Here is a 16,004-nt window from a genome sequence, read left to right as displayed (position 1 = left end):
GTGCAAAGAGAGAGAGTGAGGGTTAGAGAGAGTGAAGGTGGGAGGGGAGGGAGAGTAGAGGTAAACCAAGAGGGAAAAAGACGTATGAGATTAAATAAATACATAAATGTGGTAAAAGAGCGAGGATGATGATGATGAGGATGGATGGGATCTTTAGCATCATGACAGACAAAAAAACAGCAAGTTAAGGAATCAGGTTGGCTTGGGAATTCAAAAAAAGGGGTAAAGACAAGAAAATCATGCAGTGTTTCCCATACATTGGTTTTTGTGTGGGTGTGTGTATCTTAAGTCGATACTGGAATTGCAACAGGCAAGGAGTGTGGATTATGCAGACGCCAAAACGACTTCTCCGACTGCTAGCCGGGACTAGCCAGCGGCCTGCAGGGGAGCCACCTACTACCGCTAGCCACTTCAGAGGGAGGCGGAGGTGGCCCCGCGGCAGACGTAAGCAAGGTTGCAGCGCTAGCCCGACAAGCAGGCTAAAGGCTAGGCTTTGACTCCGATTCCATCTGTTCTATCGATCATCATTATCGTGCATTCGTGGTGAACACCTATGCATTTTATCATGTAAAATGTGCTGAATATGTTTGTGACGCACATTTAGGGCTTAGACCTAGATTTAGCATTGAGCTTGTTAGCTTCCGAGTGAACAATCGTAAAGGGTATACAGGAGAGGTATACAGACAAGGGAGACATTGAGGGCGTGAAGAACAAGACGTGTCGGAGGAGAGGATCCTTATAGAACACGTCACTGTGTTTATGTAATCCTCCGGGTCCTCAATCAAAAAAACATGATTATATGTATACTGCAGTGTTTCCACTACCATTATACTTTATGCATGTGTGTGCACTGTAGCTTCTCATACATACAGCAACAGAAAGCAATTGAATTCATCTGAAATATTTGTGTTGGCTACATTGGCCCTATGATTTCCGCGTTAATGGAATCGTTGAACTGGCCAATAAAAACGGAATCTACTGTTAAACGTGGAATCTCGCACAAACTGGCACACAGTCATCCATTGTTTACTGTGGTTAATTGGTTCCGGGCCTGACCGCGATAAGTGAATTTCCGCAAAGTAGTATTCCTTATTTATAAATGTATATTACTTATTTTCTAGGTTAGAGCATAGAAAACCTGCTCAAGACCTTCTGAATATAGTTTTTACCATTATTAGAGCCTTGTAGACGTGAACTAAAACTCCTATTATTCTTTGATTACACCACATTGTCCAACATTTATGTGCAGTCTACGGGATCACTGCAGGGACACAAGAGACAGTTGCCGCTTTTAGCATTAGCATGCTATTGAGCTAACTGGTTAGCCACAAGTGTATTTACTCCAAACTTAAGAAAGTTGGGAAGAAGGACAAGGTGGGAAGACAAAAATGTACCACTTCCACACAGAAGTAGGAGAACTTTGTTTCACTCTATATAGTCAACCACAAAACAGCAGTCATTTATGAATTACTTACTTTTTGGAAAAACACGATAAAGTGAGGGAGTGATGTTTGAACCGCAAAGTGGTGAGAGATGACTGTCATGTGAATGAATCATCTCCTCACAAACACTAACCCGAAGCGGCGACATTGCCCCTACTGGGCAAAATTGTCCAGTGATGTATTGCACCAATAAATGTAAGGATTTTTGCATTTAATTATTAAACATTTTAATGACTGACACAAAAAGCACGCACTCCATGATGCTAACATAAGTGTAAAAGATAAAAGATGTAATTCTAAATAATGTCAATAAAAAACGGAATTTGGAAAAAATAAAACAGATTTCATGTGGTCGTCGCAATAACAAAGTGTAATGTTCAGGGTGTTTTTCTAATTAAAAAACAACAAAAAAAAACTTAACTCGGTGGCGATTAATTCTCTCTCGGGCCCAATCAGCAAACTGTACCATTTTGTTTTGACCAGGGAATGTCCACGGCATTATCTCGATGTCCAGGAGGCTCGTAATCTGGATGATAGATTATCACATGGTGTCACTGCAATCATGTTCTGTGCAGCAAATGAAATCTTTTGGTATCCGCGCTGCTGTACAGTAATCCCTTGTTTATCGTGTTTAACTGATTCCAGACCTGACCGTGATAAGTGAATTTCCACCAAGTAGGATTCCTTATTTAGAAATGGAATATTTTCGTAGTTAGAGCATAGAAACCTTTTTATGACCTTCTAAATATGTTTTTAACATTATTAGAGCCCTCCAGACATAAAATAACATCCCTATAGTCACTTTTACACTCGTAATACTTGACAAAATCATTCATTTTCTATGCCGCTTAATCCTATTACTTATTACTAATTACTAATTGCATCTTTAAGATACAAAATGAGGGGAAAAAGTTTGGTCGCCATGATTGCAAACTACAGTCGCCCCTCGACACTTCGCGTTTTCACTCCGTCATGGTTTTTCAAAAATATATTAATACATCATGCTGTTCTGTGGTTCAATACGGTCTATTACTAAAAAGAAATATGTAAATATTTAACTAAATGTTACATATTTGTTGTCTAAATTCAGCATTTCCAAGCATAAAAATGTCTCAATGAACTAAAATACAAACTATAAGTCATTCAAGACACATTCAGAGATGTTGATGAAATGTAGTATTCTGCACTGGGCACTAGGTGTCAGAAATGTCACTGTAATGTTCACTGAGACGTCCAAGTGCCAGACTTGATTGCCAGAACAACTGGCTTTTATTGCAGGTTTGAATTATCTCAAAACAGGCACAGTAGTACCTAAAAAAAACAAAGGCTACTTTTGCAACCGCCACCCACACAAAGCCGAACCTCAACTCTGAACCCTCAACGTCACTTTCCGTCTGCCACTCTTTCATGTTCCCTAGGGAACACATTTATTGTAACAAACACAAGCATGAGTCTTATTTATGTCTTAAATGGCTTATTTACTCTTATTTTGTCTAATATATTGGGTAATACGAGTGTAAAGGTGACTATAGGGGTGTTATTTCATATCTAGGGGGCTCTAGTAATGTTAAAAAATCATTTAGAAAGTCATAAACGGGTATTGTATGCTTTAACTACAAAAATATTCCATTTATAAAAAAGGAATCCTACTTTGCAGAAATTCAGTCATCACGGTCGGGTCTGGAACCAATTAACTGCGATAAATGAGGGATTACTGTACTATATATTATTTCATTTGAGATTTGTTTTATTATTTGAAAATGTTATTTATTGCTGGCAGTTTTTTATGTTTCATTTTTAAAATGATTAAAGCGGTTCACACAAAAGCAAGGCAGTTTTATGTTTTGCATTTTGACCAAGGTACCAACCAAACCATGCTGATGGCCTTCCTTTACACCCCTAATGTTTGTGTATACCGCATGTGTGGCTGCTTTAGGATTACTGTGGCGTTCCTTGTAAACAGGTGTCATGTAACATGTTCCCACGGCCGTAGTGTTGAAACGCTGCACGCCAAAGAACCTAAAGACAGCACTAGCATGCTATCTGTGTCTGTCCGGTGGTTCTAATTGTGCGTCAGAATGCTGATAATGGAAATAAGTCTACATAAGGTGTAAACATTGGTTATTTCATGAGTATTTGACATTAAATAACTTATTTCCTTTCAGGATATTTGAGTGGGGGCAAAAAGTAGGACAAAATAAACCGTCTGCTTTGGAGAATGCAGGAGAGGAAAGGACAACATGAACAGAGTCGAGTCAAACTGGCAAGCTATTACAAAGAAAGGGTTTCAAAACAAGACAGGTTCTTACATTGCATTAAAGTAGTAATTGAATTAAATAGTAAAAGGAGGTAGAGAGGGTTGTCCAGAAACCCAGAGCTTGGCGGTTCGATCCTTGCTCAGTCCACCCAGTCACTGTCGTTGTGTCCCTGGGCAAGACACTTCAGCCACCTTGCCTCCAGTGATGCCCACACTGATGTATGAATGCGAATGAATGTTTGGTGGTGGTCGGAGAGGCCGCAGGCGCCAATTGGCACCCACGTTTCCGTCAGACTACCCCAGGGCAGCTGTGAATACAGATGTAGATTACCACCACCAGTGTGTGACTGACGAAAGAATGAGTAATGAGTTTACTTCATTGTGAAGTGCTTTGGGCACCTTGAAAAGCGCTATAAAATCTAATCCATTATTATTATTAATAGCTGCCTGGCCACTGGCAGACAGGGAAATCGCTTAGCATCTTCATTGTGCATTGCAGCTTCACATGTTCTGTTTACAATTGTTTAGAATGAAGGGCTAGCATTTGTCTTTGTGGAAAAGGCTGAGAGATCCAGTTCCCAGATCAGCAGGCTGGCTCAAAAACTCATGTTTCTCCCAGTGAAATCAATACCAGGCAAGCAAAGGTCAGTAGCCTGGTCTGCTCCTCTTTAAGACATTGCATCTCAGATTTAACAGGACCATTCTGGCCTATTCTGCGGCAAGGTCAAATGTCTGAAAAGGCTTTTTAATCATATATTTTGGTATCCTTCCCAGATTACTGATAGATAAGGAATTTGAGATGGGGGGGCTAGACTGAAACAACAGATGGTGCGTTGTTTTAAGCTCAAATAAAAGGCATACACTTTGTCTCACGATTGCTTATCACATGTTAATGATAAGTCAGTAACGTGAAAACAACACTTTTGGTGAATAATAAATACGCAAGTTACGGTACGCCATCATCACGGTTAGGTACGTACCTTCTAAATGAGATTTTAACATTAGAGCCCTCTAGACATGAAATAACACCCCTATAGTCACCTTTGCACTCATATTACCAATACAGTAGAAAAAGAAAATAAGCCATTTAAGACATAAATAAGTGTGTGTGTGTGCTGCAATAAATGTGTTCTGGACGTGCGGAGCACAGGAAGTGACGTGGGGGTTCAGAGTTGAGTTTTATCTTGGAGTGGATTCCGGCCACAACAGTAGCCTGTGTTATTATTATGATGATGATTATGTTTTTATTGTGCCTGTTGTGAGTTAATTCAAACCTGCAATGAAAGCCTGTTGTTCCGGTGATCAAATCTGACGCTTGTGTGCCTCACCAAACATTACAGTCACGTGACTGACACCTAAGGACCAGTGTAGAGTACTACACGTAGCATCAGGTCTTTGAATGCACCTTCTGAAGGCCTTATATTTGTATTTTAGTTCATTTAGCCATTTTTATGCTTGCAAATATTTAATTTAGGTAGACTAATGGGCTGTATTTAACTGCGAACGAGCATGATTTATTAATAAATATATTTTGTGAAAAGCCGTGATAGAGTGAGGCTGCAAAATTCAAATCACAATAGGGGAAGGAACGATTGTACGTTATGTCTTTTTGCGCTGTTTTGCCATTACCTTGGTTAATTTTTTTTCTACGGTGTGCTGCGAGCTGCGACGGAAGAGTAAAAACAATGGAAGAGTTGCCAAATGTTTTTTTTGCCTTGGATTTAGGGCCTGTCTACACAGAAGCTTTTTTTTCTTTTTTCTTTTTTTAAACTTCCCGCTTCCAAAGTGGGAAAAGCTGATAATGCCACCTTGTCAAAGCAAATCACTACTTTCTGAAAACGATGACATCACCACCCCCGTCACTATCACCACGCGTTCATTCTTCTTCCATGGTTTTGGTCACATGGTTCTTTCTGCGTGTCTGCTTACAGCGCCACACGTAGGAGCGCTTTATGTATGAAATCGTTCCTGTGTGGATGTGAGTACTTACTGATCTGACACTGTGTTTCTTTTCAACCCGCCAAAACAAAACAAAAAAATCGAGGAGCGTTGCTGTGTGGGCAGGGCCTGAGTGAACACTTTGTCCGAGTGTGGCCAAGGGTCTCCAAATGGAACACCCTTGGAATGTCTGATCCTAACTTTTGGAAAAACCTGTTTCCGATGCTCTATTTTTGTTGTACAATTGTCAAATTAGGAATGGGATTAGTTCAGGGCTCAAGCTACGGCACATCGTGTTTTCTTACCCCAAAAATAGTTATTTTGAAGGCACATTTTTCTGAAAAAATATAGGCGAACCTAAAATCTTTCTTCCAGTGTTAGTAGTTAAACTCCTGTTTCCCAGTGTCAGTAGCACTTTCTACAGATTCTACAAAACATCTTGTTAGCTTTGAAAGGAGCCCAAAGCCATGCCTCTACTCCGAATTATTCAAGGACAGCTTTACATTTGGGTATGACTTTTTTCTGTGTTTTATCCCAATGATCCTGGAATTAGAAGGATTAACAATATTAATTCAATAACATTAATAATTAATGCCGTGCAATCTTAGCTAATGTGCAGCCTACCTTGAAGAGGCTCAGAGTGAAGAAACGTGAAGTAAAGGACTCTCCGTTGTATAATATTGTGTTCTGCAGGGTGATGTTGGATGCGGCATTACAATGTGTTCATTCACTTAATCTGTCTCCTTTTGTTACACAACTGGCTCCCCTCCACCTCTAACGAGCACAGAATGTAAAATGTCCTCAGCCCATCTTGTCTAATCCCTCTGCCTCATTTGAAAGCAGAGACTGTTCAAACTCATTGATATGCAAATTACCCAAATGACGTCACGCAATTCTTAGTCGGTTCTTGGAGCAAAGCAGCAACTCCTAAACTGGAGTTTTCCACTCTCCTGTGGGTATGACTGCACTGTTACGCCAAGTGTAGGACCGCAAAAAGGCTAGTTATGAAACTATCATCGTTGAATATCAAACGCAATTTTAAGTCACCATGGAACTGAATTTACCACCTCAAAGCACCACCAGCTAAGTATGCAAACACCATCCTGGCAGTGTCGGGGATGTTTGTGTCAAAACTCTATCTTAAGCCTTCTTTACCATTTTCTTTAACAAATAATAAAGAAGGCTTAAAATACTGTAGTGATTCAGTCATCGTCTAATTTGCATCCATCCACAGTGGAGATTTTCCAAAACGCCTCCTCAGTGTTTGTGTGTGGACGGGTGCTTGTTGTTTCAAGGTATCGCACGGTGTGAAAAAGTCACGATTTCAAAACCACTCAAATTGATCCACAATAAGAAAGTTGAGGTCCCGCTCAACCGCTCCATGGAAATACTTTGTCAGGTCCTGGTGATGTAACTGGGCTTCGACGTGTTCAAACCAAGGGCGTGGACTGTGTTGCGAAAAGTCGGGCAACTTAGCCGCCGCGGCATTGATAACACCGACATTAGCTGCCTCGTTAGCAAGGAGCGGTGCCGGTACAGCCGCGCTGTTACCACAGTAGTCAGTCGACATACTTCTCACGTTGAGGTCACCAAATGTGGAGATGTGATTCTGAATGATACGGAACATGAGTCGAGGATAAGTGGTATAAACCGCTCACGCTCCACTGAACAACAAGCAACAACCAATTCGCAATAGTTGCTACAACCGATTCCATTTATTTGCAATTTACTTTTCTTTCTACAAAAGAAAATATGAAAACGGTGTTGACTTGAGTTGCAGGATTAGCCCCAGTAGACGGCGTTAAGAACTGCATTTTATTCATCATTTATTTCTGTTAGTTTTTTGTTGTTTATTTTAAACACACGTGTTACGCTTCCATCATGACCTATTATATTGTTTAAAAATGAATTAAAAATTATTTGACCTGACTTTTTTCCTTCCTCTTTTCAATACGGATATTTCAAAGTAACACATTTTAAAGCTGTAATTATAATACCATGAAACCGTGATGTTTTTGCCCAAGGATATCATACCATTCTGCCCACGCCTACTAGTATCGATATTAAACATTCTAACATAGCATTTCCTTTGAGCTGAACACATTTGGTGGCAGAATACAGAATTTTTAACTCATTCAATACCATATTTATACTTTTTTATAATCCCGACCGCCCAATCCCAACAAAAACAGGTGATGACACAACTCTCCACTGACGCATTTCACTTCAGAGCACTTTTAAGCCATAAAAACGGGCACCAGGTGGCAGAAGTGCATTTGATAAGAGTTTGGCAGAGATCAAATGACCAGAAAGTCACAAATGACAGGAAGAAGGAAGTGAGAGAGCGTGGAGAAGTGTAGCGTGCAGGAGGTTACGCATTGTAGGGAAATTTTGACACATGCACATGCACACACACAAGCACATGCGAGCACACGCGTGTGCACACACATAGATCAGTTTCAAATGTGAAAATTGTAAATAGTTCATGTTATATTTGTAAATAAATTGTGATTTTGATGTAAAACAACCTATTTTTTGTGTTGTTTATGTTTGTACAGTGGTTAAGACGTTTGAGCTGGCATAAAAGCAAACATTTTTTGTGTCCAAGAGACAGTTATGCTTGAAATGTATCTTTTTACAAAAAGCTGGTTTTCTCCCTTTTTCTAACCCATTTTCCTGAAACGTCCCTATGTTCTACTGCTGATTACTAAAGAACGGAAAAAGGCAGAACAAACTTGTTTTCCTCATGAAAGACGGGAGTCTAATCTTTCTTTTGGTAGGTTCCATGTTTATAAAGCCATACAACACAATATTCTGTGTGCCTTGACAGTCAAAGTCAGTCAAAATCGTCTAAAATGTCCGTTACTGAAGGGGTTGTCTTTTGAAAAATGGCTGGGACTGAATGAGTTAAACATGGAAGTCACACTATATCTCTGTGTTCCCAGTGTGGCAGTAGTACAGAAAAACAGGACAGGAAAGTTAGTATAAAAGGTCACACACATAAATTTAAAAAGTTACAGATTAGCTATTTTACGATGCCATCTGTTCCATTTGAGTAACCTTGAACATGTCAGACATATATACAGTATATACACACACACACACACACGGACACTTTTTCCAGACATTCTCATGCATGCTGGGTGACCTCAATGCCAAGGGGAAAGATTTAGAAGTCTGTCACCTAACCATTGCCATGAGCAAGCATCTCCCCGTGAATCTCAATAGGATACTTGGGCTGTGTTTCAATTCACGCACTTCCGTACATATAATCTTGAGTGCACTCGCACTGAGAAATAACTAATGGCAAAATGCAGTACCTGGATGTTGCACTCAAAACGGTCAAAATGGTGAGCGCACACTGCGCGACACCAGCCGTGATAGTGGCTACCTTGGCAACTTGAAATAATGGCAGCTGAAGAGCAACCCGGAGTGGTGGAGATTGTCAGTTCTGGTAACTGTGCATTAAGCAACAGCAATGGATTTGGGACAGCATTACACTGTCAAAATGTGTGCGCTCAGGAAGTACACAGTGTACGCGGTGTAGCCACTGAAATATGTGTTTTTTTGGTTAACATAAAAAAAATGACGCCACTCTGTTTGCATGCATTCTCCGGTTAGTGTACAATATGGAGCACGACTATGTCCATCTGAATTTATTTTATTTTTTAAATATTTTTTCAGAAAACGTTATTCATTGTTAGCATCCTATTAGTTAGCAAACAAAATTGCAACCGGAATTGGAATTTACACGATATTGAGATGCATTTCAAAACTGTAAAAGTTTTTAAAAAATATGTTTTGTGTTAACATTTTTGGATTTCTGGAACATGCCCTAAGATTGGCTGGCGACCAGTCCAGGGTGTACCCAGCCTCTCGCCCGAAGTCAGCTGGGATAGGCTCCAGCATACCCCTGCGACCCTAATGAGGAGAAGCGGCATAGAAGATGAATGGATGGATGGACGGATTTCTGGAACAGATTAATTGGATTTACATCATTTCTTATGGGAAAAATGTATTGGGTTAGCAGTGGACAAAATGCGTGCCTGCTGTCACTCTCCGGGAGGTGAGGGCAAAGATGTGATAGTACATTTTTTTCAAAATGTTCTCGCAATTGACCGGCAAGTCCCAAATATCGACTAGTAGTTCACGATCGACGGGTCAGCGACCCCTGGTCTAGGTCCTAACCGATCACTTGATTAATCGAAACAAGCTTCAGATTAATCGACTACAAAAATAATTGAAATAAATAATAAAAATAATCAAGAAAAAAATAAGAAATAAGAAGCATCCACCTTAATGACACACCCTTTACTGTCTCAAGTTCTTACTGGAGTCCCTGCAGTGTTCCCCTAATACAGCTTGGGGGCACATGTGCAGCACATAAACAAATCTATTGCAATTTACCTGACGATCTAAGAGTAGTCAGTTGTTTAGAAACAGAAGTATTTATAGCATTTATTTATTTATATTATATAAATAGAAATGTCCAGAAGACTTCCCCAACTCTCGGATTCTCCTTGGACTTTCCCGTTGTTCTGGCCTATCCAACGGGTGCTGTCAAACAAGTCATTCTTATGCTGCCAAAGAGACACTGCCAGCTGCAGTCGGTCATGATCACCAACCATGCAGAAACATCTCAAGAGAAGCGCCACGTTTTGCAGAGGTCCCATCGGTTCCACATCGCCATTCCACTCTGCAACTGGCAAAGCAACAGTTAAATGTGGGCGAGTTCCTCTCTGCATCCTTATTCGTGTCATCTGATGCTTTCTCATGTACACCCTACTGAGCCTCTGGGGTCCGGATGTCAGAAAAGTCACCTTGTTAATTCAATTCACCTTCATTACATGAATACAAAGAGGATGGTGTTGGGTATCAGAGCGAGACAACATGCACTGTAGCGAGCTGAACAGAGCGACACTGCAGAGTGTACTGATTATTTTCTATGTTATTGAATTTGATGTTATTAAAGTTCCATTAAGCATTTTTGGAAAATCCAACTTGCAATATTAACTCGCTGTTTTCTCTCAGTAGTCCAGTTTCCTCTCACAGTCCAAAAATATTCATAACAGGATACTCAAATGTGTCCATAGGTGTGAATGTGAGTGTTAATGGTTGGTAGTCTTCATGTGCCCTGTGATTGACTGGACGCCAGTACAGGGTGTACCCTGCCTCTCCCCCAAAGTCAGCTGGGATAGGTTTCAGTTCACCCGTAACACTCAACAAGATAAGCGGTAGAAAAATGAAAGGTTTCCCGTACATTCATCTTTTTAGCACCATATTTAATTCATTCCTTTTTTAAAAGATTTCGATTCTGCTCACCCTTGCTCACATTCACATTATAAACGATCTTTCTGAATGGCTTGTCTTTACAACTCCGTCCAGTAGATGGCGTCGTAACTCTGCATAGTGACAACCACTTCAGTTTGCATAAGGGAGACCCTCTTTGCAAGCAATTAGCTTAGACAACACAGTGCAAACGGATATACGGTCTTCAACCAGAACCAAAAAATGAATAGCACAACATGTAACAGGTCAGCTGACACACAACAACAATGAACTGCCATTCGGCTAAGCGCTAACAACAAACACGTAACTAACTGATATTTAATTGCCCGCAAGGCATGACGGGTTCCAATTCCCTTGGACGCCACAATAGAGTGAGACATTAGATGTACAACAACGTGTACATTATCTTTAAAATCATGAAACCAACCCCCGTAAATCAATAACTTTATCTTCTCTTGTTAAATATGGTTTAAAAACACATATCTTTTGACAAAAAACAAAAAGCTCAATTTGTCCCGTTCACACAAAAACACTGAGTTTCACACCATCATGGTTTTTCAAAAATGTATTCAGTAATTAGTTATGGCCTGTTATTATAAACAAAAAAACAAATACAAATATGTAAGCAAATTGTATGTAATTTTCTTTGCCCAAATTAGGTATTCTCAAGCATGAAAATGGCTACATGAACTAAACTACAAATATAAGCTGTTGAGACCACCATTCAACCTGTGAATGTAGTATTCTACATTGGTCGTTAAGTGTCAGTAATTGTTCGGTGAGATAAGCATCACACTTGATTACAGCAGGGACAGCCTTTTATTGCAGGTTTAAATGATCTCACTGCAGGCACAATAACGACAACATAATAATGATAATAATCACAATAATAACACCGGCTACAGGGGCAGCCATAGCCCACAACAAGCTAAAACATAACTCTGAACCCCCGACATCACTCCCTTAAAGTCGTAAACAGGTTTTCTATGCCATAACTATGAAAATATTCAATTTATAAAAGGAATCCTACTTCACGGACATTCACTTATCACAGTCAGGTCTGGAACCAATTCAACGTGATAAACTAGGGATTACTGTACATAATAGAGACGAGTTTTGTTGTGTTCACAAACCCTTCAACTGATTCAACAGAAAATTGTAAAATACAACAAAAAATATGTACACTAAACATGCTGCACTTCGGTGACTGAAAACTACAAACACTTCCTGGTACAAAGACACGATTGACAGGCATCGTAACAACACAATAGGACAATTTGACCCTAATTCACCCGGACATCATGACACCCATCAACCTAATTAACAGAATAGGAACGAGGGCATTGGAAAGTGGGCGTCCAATGAAGGCACACGTTGCCGACTTGACAACACTGCTTAGAGCAAGGTTTTGCCTGACTGGTCTTTGGTGTCTACAGCCCTCAGGCTGTCAAGTGCCCCACAGCTCTCAAGATCAGGAAACACTTCAGGTTATAGAAAGAATTAAGCAACAATGTTTAATACACTTGAAGAGAGGACATTTAAAAAGTAATGTAAGGGCTGGAGACTTCTATAATGTAGGACAAAGATGTCTCATATTAACTCTTTCAATAAGTGCATTTGATAAGAGCTCGGCAGGGATCATGTGGACGGTACAAACACACATGACAGCAAGGAGGAAGTGAGGGAGCGTGGAGGAGTGTAGCGTGCAGAAGGTTACGCACTGTAGGGAAATTAACGCATGCACACGCACACACAGGCGCATGCATGCATACCCACACATAGTTCAGTTCCAAATGTGAAAATTGTAAATAGTTCATGTCGTTATATTGGTAAATTAATTTTTGTTTTGATGTAAAAACAACCTTTTTTTGTGTTGGTATAGTTGTTTAGATACATGAGCTGTCACAAAAGCGAAAAATATTGGAGTCAAAGTGAAAGTTATGCTTGAAATGTATCTTTTCACAAAAAGCTGGGTTTCTCCTTTTTCAAGTCAGGAACTGATATTTTCCTGAAACTTACCTATGTTCTACTGCTGATTACTAAAGAACAAAAAAAAAGGTAGAAACAAACTTTTTTTCCTGAAGAAAGACGGGAGTCTAATCTTTCTTTTGGTAGGTTGCATGTTTTTATTGCCATAGAATGTAATATTCTGTGTGCAATGAAAGATCAGTTAAAATCGTCTAAAATGGCCACTACTGAAGGAGTTATATTTTGAAAAATGGCTGGGAGGGCTGAACAATGTGACTGTGATATTTCTCTGCAATATGTGCGATTTGACACACGATTTTTAATCATATTTCTCAACTTTATGCTCTGTTTTTTTCCAACACGTGATGGATTTAATATGACCAACACAATATGAGATACGTAGACCCCCGCTCCGAGATCAGCAAAAGGCGAAAAACCGTGAGGAACTGAAACGCCGACGCCCGATCAACATTTGCAATAAAAGTGACTGTTGTGTAATTGTTTGATCCTTCCCCTTCTCTCTTCATGTGCTGTTGATCAATCCAGGTGTAAGCCCTACATACGCCCCTCACAGGTATTAAATACATTTAGAGTATAAAATGTAGGGATGCGGGACATTTTTTAAGCTGATACCAATAACTTCCTGCTTCTCAAGACCGATACTGATACCTTTTCACATCATTTTTGACATTTTGATTTAACGGTAGTGTGTGCACACCTGGTGGTAGGAACGACTCAAAGAAAGTTGGATTTGACAAATTGTACCTGTGGATTTATCCTTAGCAAATATCTCGACAACACTACTATTAACAAAACATTAAAAAACTTTTTTTTCAATAATTGGCTCAGAACTACAAACGCTAGCTGCAGGGGTTTATGAAAGCCGGGATCTTCAACAATGGTAAATACGAGGTCGTCCAGCGCCATCATTCTATGATGAAATCACACATCACCTTAGCCTCCGGGTGTCGTAGTGATGCTGGCGTTTCAGGTGGTGCTTACACGGGAGCTCAGTGGAAGTTACGACAGGCCGTTTGCAGCACGTCACAGAAAAAGAGCGCTTGATTGGCTCACGCTAACGCACCTGCAGCGCTGTACTGGCAATCTCACCTCGCTGATGATGACGAATCTGACAATGTGTAGAAAATTTAGTTTAACATGTGTTGTATTTCCATGGCTTTCCTACAAGTTGGCAACAGAATGAATTGCCCCACCCCCCACAAAAGTAATGAATGAGAACCATTTTGCTGACTCTTGATCTCATTATTCACCACGGTGCCACTGTGGGAATATCCTGAGTCAATGCCAGGATTGTTGACCAGAAACTGGCAGCTCTTTTGGGAATGTCACGGCATCCTTTGGGGCTTGTAAGGACGCGGGGAGTCGGGAGCAATATGCTTTATCGCACTATGACTGGAAAGCCTGCAGCTGTGTGACGAGGTCTGCGGACAGCCGCGCTTGCCTTATGCATAACTGATGAAGATGAGGAAAAAGAATTACGGCAATGCATGCCTGGCCACTCACTTTCAGCTTCTAAAGCTCGGGTCATAGGTCATGATTGGCTTTGTGCGTGGCCTCCAAGGCCGAGCAAAGAAACCTTTGTGAGTGCAGGATTCACGTACAAAACAAGAAAAATGAAAGCATTTGTCTGCTCAATAGAGGAGTGTTCTTATACATGTTAAGCATTCACTTCTATTGCAATTTCCCGACTTTGTAGACCGTTTCCAGCCTTATTTGGAGTCCTTTTGATTATTTTGTACAAGGTTGCCACTGTCATTAAATGAAGTTAAAAAATTAATCATTTAATTTAAAAAAAATAAAAAATAACTTCAATAAAAGGTGGGCCGCTATCAAATGACCACTGGAAAATGTGGGTCCCACGTTGAGACCAGTTGAGAACCCCTGCACTAGACCACCTCCTCCAATAAGTGAGCGGCGCCTGGCCTCGATTCGGTGCGCTCACACGAGCCAAATATACCAGACTAAAGGTGTGAAGTGGGCCCCAACCTATGTTTTCATTACTGGCAAATCAGCTAAAACTAAGAGAGCCCTCATCCAAGCCATGTTGCATCAACAATAGCCTGCTGTCATGGCACTGCTCCCAACATCAAATTCACAAGAGAAGAAGACGAAGCCAGAGGGAGGGACCAATGTTTACCCTGAAAAGGAGACAAACTAAAGCTACAGTAGCTGAAATAAGCACATTCTTTCAAGTATATGGATGCTATAAAACCTTACCTGTTTAACAAATGTCAGAATTTTCTCAAAGGAGACACCTTTACTACATGACATGACGCCTAGACACATCCCAGTGTGTAGAAACATACCAAACAGCCATATTTTAACACCAAAACTTCATTTTTGTATTCCTAAAAGAATGAAAATAGACTGACAATCATACAGTATGTGTGTATTTAGTTAGTCAGTGACTGACACAGTAGCTACATTCTCCAAGCTCCAAGCCACTGCTGTCTCAATGCACACAGGTATCATATAATTATGGTTGCACATGACTAACAGACACACTCTCCATGGCAGAAGCATATTAGAAAGTATTCCGTAACAAAAAAACGTTCGGTATGCTCCGTACCATTCAATTTGTGTGCATAACTGTATCACAAGCACAACTAAATGAATTATTGTGGCCACTATGCGTTGCCAAAAAAAACATCACCCGTTATGAGCTAGGGAAATGAGTTAGTAGTGCCAAATATAATTTTGAAATAAATGATCTTATGGGAAACACTGCAACGCACAAGCACTTGAATGTGAAAGCTTGCTTTGCTTTGACACGTCTGCAGACGCAAACAGATTTCTATCTTCATACGGGAGTGACGCGTTCCACTCAGAGGGTTGGATGGCAACGTCACATCAAGCTCCAACATGCTCGGAATGCAACCGTGGCTTTCTCTGCACATATTTATGTCCATTAACAAAACCCAAATAGTGCAGATAGTCCTGCCTGTTGCACTGCGTACGTGCCGAACCGTGACCCTGACAGCAGGACACAAAATGAAGCAGGGCTTGTCGACTACGTTCATACTACGGCACAAGCGGCGCGATTCCTTCCGAGGCTCGAACTCATTTGTCTAGCCAACTGTGAAATGTTG

General features: G+C 40.5%; 1 protein-coding gene across 4 annotated transcripts in view; it reads right to left on the bottom strand.

Moving 5' to 3' along the window:
* The window catches only part of arhgap32b (Rho GTPase activating protein 32b), an 80,000-nt gene that overhangs the window by 60,296 nt on the left and 3,700 nt on the right, over positions 1-16,004 (bottom strand). The window contains exon 1 of one of the 4 annotated variants that reach the window (XM_054755274.1): positions 6,262-9,402. The exons of the other annotated variants lie outside the window; for them this stretch is intronic. The gene's annotated coding sequence lies outside the window, so the exon portion shown is untranslated. Of the gene's footprint in view, positions 1-6,261; positions 9,403-16,004 lie in introns of those variants that run through there. 4 annotated transcript variants of the gene reach the window in all.

This window comes from Dunckerocampus dactyliophorus, chromosome 16 (genome assembly GCF_027744805.1).
Source record: "Dunckerocampus dactyliophorus isolate RoL2022-P2 chromosome 16, RoL_Ddac_1.1, whole genome shotgun sequence".
Lineage (NCBI taxonomy): Eukaryota > Metazoa > Chordata > Actinopteri > Syngnathiformes > Syngnathidae > Dunckerocampus > Dunckerocampus dactyliophorus.
Note: the sequence above shows the minus strand (reverse complement) of the source record. Positions and strands in the feature narration are given on the sequence as shown.